The sequence below is a fragment of the Carassius gibelio genome, chromosome A20 (assembly GCF_023724105.1).
Source record: "Carassius gibelio isolate Cgi1373 ecotype wild population from Czech Republic chromosome A20, carGib1.2-hapl.c, whole genome shotgun sequence".
NCBI classification, from domain to species: Eukaryota; Metazoa; Chordata; class Actinopteri; order Cypriniformes; family Cyprinidae; genus Carassius; species Carassius gibelio.
In genome coordinates, this window is record NC_068390.1 from 1,423,560 (window position 1) to 1,431,059 (window position 7,500).

The following is a 7,500-nucleotide window of genomic DNA, read 5'->3' on the forward strand; positions in this document are numbered from 1 at the left end:
ACAGAAAACAATACATTGATTTAAATTGTCTAAGACACTTTTTGTTGGTAAAAGTCATATGCGAGTAGGCGTCAACTATCATGATTTACACCTGAGAAGACAAAGCCCTGCATAATGAGCTGCATAAAGAGCCGCTCAGTCAGCTTTTGTCACTGAGAGGGAGGTGTTACAAGAAAGAACGTGAGAACAAAATAAATGTATATAATTTTAAGTTTTGGAGTTTATTTAGAATATATTTAATTATCCCACAACATAATTTAATATGGGGGAGCAGTTAAACAGTTTATTAGGAACAATCAAAGCTGACTTTCAAACTAATTTTATTTTTGCATTATTACTCTAGTCACACAATCCTTAAGAAATCCTTTTAACAATCTGAATTTGTAAAAAATAAAAAATAAAAACTTTTATTGTTATCATTATTATTAATGTTGAAAATAGCTGAGAATATTTTTCATGTTTTTTAGGGTGGTAAATTAAAAGAACACCATTTTTTGTTACATTTGTTACAGTTACATGTATTTGTTAAATTTATATTATTTACATCAAGCTTTTGAGTGGTATAGTTTTGTATATTGTTATTGAAACTTCATAATATTTAACTTAATTATACATTTAGTCAAGAATTATAGTTTGGAAAAAGTCTAACTAGTAAAATGTTTAGACGTTATGTGAAAACTAGTAAAAGTATATACATAAATATAAAGAGACTTACTCATGTTTATGATCTCTGCTGAATAAAGTGCTTCATTCTTTATTTTCTGAGGAAATCCATTTCTCAAATCCTCAACCACGTCACATCTTTTTGGGGTGAATTATGTGTTATTCCTCTCATCGCGAAGCAAAGAGTAAAATAAAAGCACTTGAACAACAGTCTGGCTGCTTTTTCTTCTGTGTGGGCGTATTCAAGCCGTGCTTCAGTTTGAATCTGAATAGAGCGTTCAGCGCGGGGGCGTGGTCACATTAGATATAATGAAGGGAGACGTGAAAAAAGGACATCGCCTTGTTTTCATATGGATTACTTTATCACAGAATATTTGTTTTCGGCAGCACTTGTTTAGTTTAAAAGTAGAAATGTCAAGCTTTCTATAGATATCTCTCTCATGTCTCTTCGTTGAGTATTCACAGAGTTAGAGGTTCATTTTAATGACGTGTTTGTAAATGAAGATCAGCGCAGACAAAGGCTGCAGACAGCACATCTTGTTTGTTATCTTTATTTTATAAGTGCACAAAGTTTTGTTGTTATTATTTTCTGTATCCAAAAAAGGAAACCCTTTATTGGGTTACAGTCAGCTTGCTGACTGAGTTGGGTTCTTTGCAAGTAGGTCAGGCAGCAGTGTTGCACACAAACTGAGCAGAAGCTGGTCTGTTCTTGTAGTCGTGGCCGAGTGGTTAAGGCGATGGACTTGAAATCCATTGGGGTCTCCCCGCGCAGGTTCGAACCCTGCCGACTACGGGAGGGCTTTGCAGTGTTGCTTTAGCTTTCTGTGATGGTAATTGTGCCTTCTGTGGTCCTTTGTCCTAACTGCTTCTAGCTTTCATCCCGTGACACCTGCGTCTCTTCTGGGCAGCTTGTTGTAAAACTGCTGTTATATAAAAGGTGAGATGCCAGTACTCGACAAGAGCCCGGATAGCTCAGTCGGTAGAGCATCAGACTTTTAATCTGAGGGTCCAGGGTTCAAGTCCCTGTTCGGGCGAAGGTCTTTCTTTGGCTTCACCTTGCTATCACTACGGTCCATCTCTTCTGCTGACTCTGTACTGGAACGGTGTTCCTTCCTGCTCCCGGTGATCAGGGGATCTCCCTTGTGGTTAGTGACAAACGAACAATGTTAAATGAACAAGGCCAAAAAATACATAAAGAACAATGGTGCCTGGGATTTTTGAGAACCGGAGCTTGTAGCCTAGAATTTTTCTTTGTAAATTATGTGAAAATCATCTTGTTTACTCACTTACAGAAAACAATACATTGATTTAAATTGTCTAAGACACTTTTTGTTGGTAAAAGTCATATGCGAGTAGGCGTCAACTATCATGATTTACACCTGAGAAGACAAAGCCCTGCATAATGAGCTGCATAAAGAGCCGCTCAGTCAGCTTTTGTCACTGAGAGGGAGGTGTTACAAGAAAGAACGTGAGAACAAAATAAATGTATATAATTTTAAGTTTGGAGTTTATTTAGAATATATTTAATTATCCCACAACATAATTTAATATGGGGGAGCAGTTAAACAGTTTATTAGGAACAATCAAAGCTGACTTTCAAACTAATTTTATTTTTGCATTATTACTCTAGTCACACAATCCTTAAGAAATCCTTTTAACAATCTGAATTTGTAAAAAATAAAAAATAAAAACTTTTATTGTTATCATTATTATTAATGTTGAAAATAGCTGAGAATATTTTTCATGTTTTTTAGGGTGGTAAATTAAAAGAACACCATTTTTTGTTACATTTGTTACAGTTACATGTATTTGTTAAATTTATATTATTTACATCAAGCTTTTGAGTGGTATAGTTTTGTATATTGTTATTGAAACTTCATAATATTTAACTTAATTATACATTTAGTCAAGAATTATAGTTTGGAAAAAGTCTAACTAGTAAAATGTTTAGACGTTATGTGAAAACTAGTAAAAGTATATAAATAAATATAAAGAGACTTACTCATGTTTATGATCTCTGCTGAATAAAGTGCTTCATTCTTTATTTTCTGAGGAAATCCATTTCTCAAATCCTCAACCACGTCACATCTTTTTGGGGTGAATTATGTGTTATTCCTCTCATCGCGAAGCAAACAGTAAAATAAAAGCACTTGAACAACAGTCTGGCTGCTTTTTCTTCTGTGTGGGCGTATTCAAGCCGCGCTTCAGTTTGAATCTGAATAGAGCGTTCAGCGCGGGGGCGTGGTCACATTAGATATAATGAAGGGAGACGTGAAAAAAGGACATCGCCTTGTTTTCATATGGATTACTTTATCACAGAATATTTGTATTCGGCAGCACTTGTTTAGTTTAAAAGTAGAAATGTCAAGCTTTCTATAGATATCTCTCTCATGTCTCTTCGTTGAGTATTCACAGAGTTAGAGGTTCATTTTAATGACGTGTTTGTAAATGAAGATCAGCGCAGACAAAGGCTGCAGACAGCACATCTTGTTTGTTATCTTTATTTTATAAGTGCACAAAGTTTTGTTGTTATTATTTTCTGTATCCAAAAAAGGAAACCCTTTATTGGGTTACAGTCAGCTTGCTGACTGAGTTGGGTTGTTTGCAAGTAGGTCAGGCAGCAGTGTTGCACACAAACTGAGCAGAAGCTGGTCTGTTCTTGTAGTCGTGGCCGAGTGGTTAAGGCGATGGACTAGAAATCCATTGGGGTCTCCCCGCGCAGGTTCGAATCCTGCCGACTACGCTGTTTGCTGAAGGCCACGAGGAAAAGCGTCCATGAATTTTTCAAGGTCCTCCCACTGATTTGCGAAATGTCCTGTCCCTCTTCGATGGACCAACACGCCGCTGCTGCTTCTGGTATTCGGGCTCCAGGGGTTAACTTGGGTGAGCCAGTGGCACGCCGTGATCGTATAGTGGTTAGTACTCTGCGTTGTGGCCGCAGCAACCCCGGTTCGAATCCGGGTCACGGCAACACTCTGGCGTTGAGTGTACGGGAAGGTTGACATTTTTTTTACCACCTCATCTTTCTTCTCTATTTTGTTTTTGACGCTTGGCCTGTGCAGGGAGCCACCAGACAAGGGGGCAGGCAGCCTACCGCTAGACGTAGTCGTGGCCGAGAGGTTAAGGCGATGGACTTGAAATCCATTGGGGTCTCCCCGCGCAGGTTTGAACCCTGCCGACTACGGGAGGGCTTTGCAGTGTTGCTTTAGCTTTCTGTGATGGTAATTGTGCCTTCTGTGGTCCTTTGTCCTAACTGCTTCTAGCTTTCATCCCGTGACACCTGCGTCTCTTCTGGGCAGCTTGTTGTAAAACTGCTGTAATATAAAAGGTGAGATGCCAGTACTCGACAAGAGCCCGGATAGCTCAGTCGGTAGAGCATCAGACTTTTAATCTGAGGGTCCAGGGTTCAAGTCCCTGTTCGGGCGAAGGTCTTTCTTTGGCCTCACCTTGCTATCACTATGGTCCATCTCTTCTGCTGACTCTGTACTGGAACGGTGTTCCTTCCTGCTCCCGGTGATCAGGGGATCTCCCTTGTGGTTAGTGACAAACGAACAATGTTAAATGAACAAGGCCAAAAAATACATAAAGAACAATGGTGCCTGGGATTTTTGAGAACCGGAGCTTGTAGCCTAGAATTTTTCTTTGTAAATTATGTGAAAATCATCTTGTTTACTCACTTACAGAAAACAATACATTGATTTAAATTTTCTAAGACACTTTTTGTTGGTAAAAGTCATATGCGAGTAGGCGTCAACTATCATGATTTACACCTGAGAAGACAAAGCCCTGCATAATGAGCTGCATAAAGAGCCGCTCAGTCAGCTATTGTCACTGAGAGGGAGGTGTTACAAGAAAGAACGTGAGAACAAAATAAATGTATATAATTTTAAGTTTGGAGTTTATTTAGAATATATTTAATTATCCCACAACATAATTTAATATGGGGGAGCAGTTAAACAGTTTATTAGGAACAATCAAAGCTGACTTTCAAACTAATTTTATTTTTGCATTATTACTCTAGTCACACAATCCTTAAGAAATCCTTTTAACAATCTGAATTTGTAAAAAATAAAAAATAAAAACTTTTATTGTTATCATTATTATTAATGTTGAAAATAGCTGAGAATATTTTTCATGTTTTTTAGGGTGGTAAATTAAAAGAACACCATTTTTTGTTACATTTGTTACAGTTACATGTATTTGTTACATTTATATTATTTACATCAAGCTTTTGAGTGGTATAGTTTTGTATATTGTTATTGAAACTTCATAATATTTAACTTAATTATACATTTAGTCAAGAATTATAGTTTGGAAAAAGTCTAACTAGTAAAATGTTTAGACGTTATGTGAAAACTAGTAAAAGTATATAAATAAATATAAAGAGACTTACTCATGTTTATGATCTCTGCTGAATAAAGTGCTTCATTCTTTATTTTCTGAGGAAATCCATTTCTCAAATCCTCAACCACGTCACATCTTTTTGGGGTGAATTATGTGTTATTCCTCTCATCGCGAAGCAAACAGTAAAATAAAAGCACTTGAACAACAGTCTGGCTGCTTTTTCTTCTGTGTGGGCGTATTCAAGCCGCGCTTCAGTTTGAATCTGAATAGAGCGTTCAGCGCGGGGGCGTGGTCACATTAGATATAATGAAGGGAGACGTGAAAAAAGGACATCGCCTTGTTTTCATATGGATTACTTTATCACAGAATATTTGTTTTCGGCAGCACTTGTTTAGTTTAAAAGTAGAAATGTCAAGCTTTCTATAGATATCTCTCTCATGTCTCTTCGTTGAGTATTCACAGAGTTAGAGGTTCATTTTAATGACGTGTTTGTAAATGAAGATCAGCGCAGACAAAGGCTGCAGACAGCACATCTTGTTTGTTATCTTTATTTTATAAGTGCACAAAGTTTTGTTGTTATTATTTTCTGTATCCAAAAAAGGAAACCCTTTATTGGGTTACAGTCAGCTTGCTGACTGAGTTGGGTTCTTTGCAAGTAGGACAGGCAGCAGTGTTGCACACAAACTGAGCAGAAGCTGGTCTGTTCTTGTAGTCGTGGCCGAGTGGTTAAGGCGATGGACTTGAAATCCATTGGGGTCTCCCCGCGCAGGTTCGAACCCTGACGACTACGGGAGGGCTTTGCAGTGTTGCTTTAGCTTTCTGTGATGGTAATTGTGCCTTCTGTGGTCCTTTGTCCTAACTGCTTCTAGCTTTCATCCCGTGACACCTGCGTCTCTTCTGGGCAGCTTGTTGTAAAACTGCTGTTATATAAAAGGTGAGATGCCAGTACTCGACAAGAGCCCGGATAGCTCAGTCGGTAGAGCATCAGACTTTTAATCTGAGGGTCCAGGGTTCAAGTCCCTGTTCGGGCGAAGGTCTTTCTTTGGCTTCACCTTGCTATCACTACGGTCCATCTCTTCTGCTGACTCTGTACTGGAACGGTGTTCCTTCCTGCTCCCGGTGATCAGGGGATCTCCCTTGTGGTTAGTGACAAACGAACAATGTTAAATGAACAAGGCCAAAAAATACATAAAGAACAATGGTGCCTGGGATTTTTGAGAACCGGAGCTTGTAGCCTAGAATTTTTCTTTGTAAATTATGTGAAAATCATCTTGTTTACTCACTTACAGAAAACAATACATTGATTTAAATTGTCTAAGACACTTTTTGTTGGTAAAAGTCATATGCGAGTAGGCGTCAACTATCATGATTTACACCTGAGAAGACAAAGCCCTGCATAATGAGCTGCATAAAGAGCCGCTCAGTCAGCTTTTGTCACTGAGAGGGAGGTGTTACAAGAAAGAACGTGAGAACAAAATAAATGTATATAATTTTAAGTTTGGAGTTTATTTAGAATATATTTAATTATCCCACAACATAATTTAATATGGGGGAGCAGTTAAACAGTTTATTAGGAACAATCAAAGCTGACTTTCAAACTAATTTTATTTTTGCATTATTACTCTAGTCACACAATCCTTAAGAAATCCTTTTAACAATCTGAATTTGTAAAAAATAAAAAATAAAAACTTTTATTGTTATCATTATTATTAATGTTGAAAATAGCTGAGAATATTTTTCATGTTTTTTAGGGTGGTAAATTAAAAGAACACCATTTTTTGTTACATTTGTTACAGTTACATGTATTTGTTAAATTTATATTATTTACATCAAGCTTTTGAGTGGTATAGTTTTGTATATTGTTATTGAAACTTCATAATATTTAACTTAATTATACATTTAGTCAAGAATTATAGTTTGGAAAAAGTCTAACTAGTAAAATGTTTAGACGTTATGTGAAAACTAGTAAAAGTATATAAATAAATATAAAGAGACTTACTCATGTTTATGATCTCTGCTGAATAAAGTGCTTCATTCTTTATTTTCTGAGGAAATCCATTTCTCAAATCCTCAACCACGTCACATCTTTTTGGGGTGAATTATGTGTTATTCCTCTCATCGCGAAGCAAACAGTAAAATAAAAGCACTTGAACAACAGTCTGGCTGCTTTTTCTTCTGTGTGGGCGTATTCAAGCCGCGCTTCAGTTTGAATCTGAATAGAGCGTTCAGCGCGGGGGCGTGGTCACATTAGATATAATGAAGGGAGACGTGAAAAAAGGACATCGCCTTGTTTTCATATGGATTACTTTATCACAGAATATTTGTTTTCGGCAGCACTTGTTTAGTTTAAAAGTAGAAATGTCAAGCTTTCTATAGATATCTCTCTCATGTCTCTTCGTTGAGTATTCACAGAGTTAGAGGTTCATTTTAATGACGTGTTTGTAAATGAAGATCAGCGCAGACAAAGGCTGCAGACAGCACATCTTGTTTGTT

General features: G+C 37.1%; 8 non-coding genes across 8 annotated transcripts; all 8 read left to right on the top strand.

Moving 5' to 3' along the window:
- The first annotated feature begins 1,374 nt into the window (after positions 1-1,374).
- Positions 1,375-1,456, top strand: trnas-uga (transfer RNA serine (anticodon UGA)). Its single transcript has one exon. It is a non-coding gene; the product is annotated as a tRNA-Ser (tRNA).
- Positions 1,457-1,624: 168 nt separating this feature from the next.
- Positions 1,625-1,697, top strand: trnak-uuu (transfer RNA lysine (anticodon UUU)). The gene has a single exon. It is a non-coding gene; the product is annotated as a tRNA-Lys (tRNA).
- Positions 1,698-3,324: 1,627 nt separating this feature from the next.
- Positions 3,325-3,406, top strand: trnas-aga (transfer RNA serine (anticodon AGA)). The gene has a single exon. It is a non-coding gene; the product is annotated as a tRNA-Ser (tRNA).
- A 155-nt stretch (positions 3,407-3,561) lies between these two features.
- Positions 3,562-3,633, top strand: trnah-gug (transfer RNA histidin (anticodon GUG)). Its single transcript has one exon. It is a non-coding gene; the product is annotated as a tRNA-His (tRNA).
- A 132-nt stretch (positions 3,634-3,765) lies between these two features.
- trnas-uga (transfer RNA serine (anticodon UGA)) lies at positions 3,766-3,847 on the top strand. Its single transcript has one exon. It is a non-coding gene; the product is annotated as a tRNA-Ser (tRNA).
- Positions 3,848-4,015: 168 nt separating this feature from the next.
- On the top strand, positions 4,016-4,088 carry trnak-uuu (transfer RNA lysine (anticodon UUU)). Its single transcript has one exon. It is a non-coding gene; the product is annotated as a tRNA-Lys (tRNA).
- Positions 4,089-5,715: 1,627 nt separating this feature from the next.
- On the top strand, positions 5,716-5,797 carry trnas-uga (transfer RNA serine (anticodon UGA)). The gene has a single exon. It is a non-coding gene; the product is annotated as a tRNA-Ser (tRNA).
- A 168-nt stretch (positions 5,798-5,965) lies between these two features.
- On the top strand, positions 5,966-6,038 carry trnak-uuu (transfer RNA lysine (anticodon UUU)). The gene has a single exon. It is a non-coding gene; the product is annotated as a tRNA-Lys (tRNA).
- Positions 6,039-7,500: the final 1,462 nt, after the last annotated feature.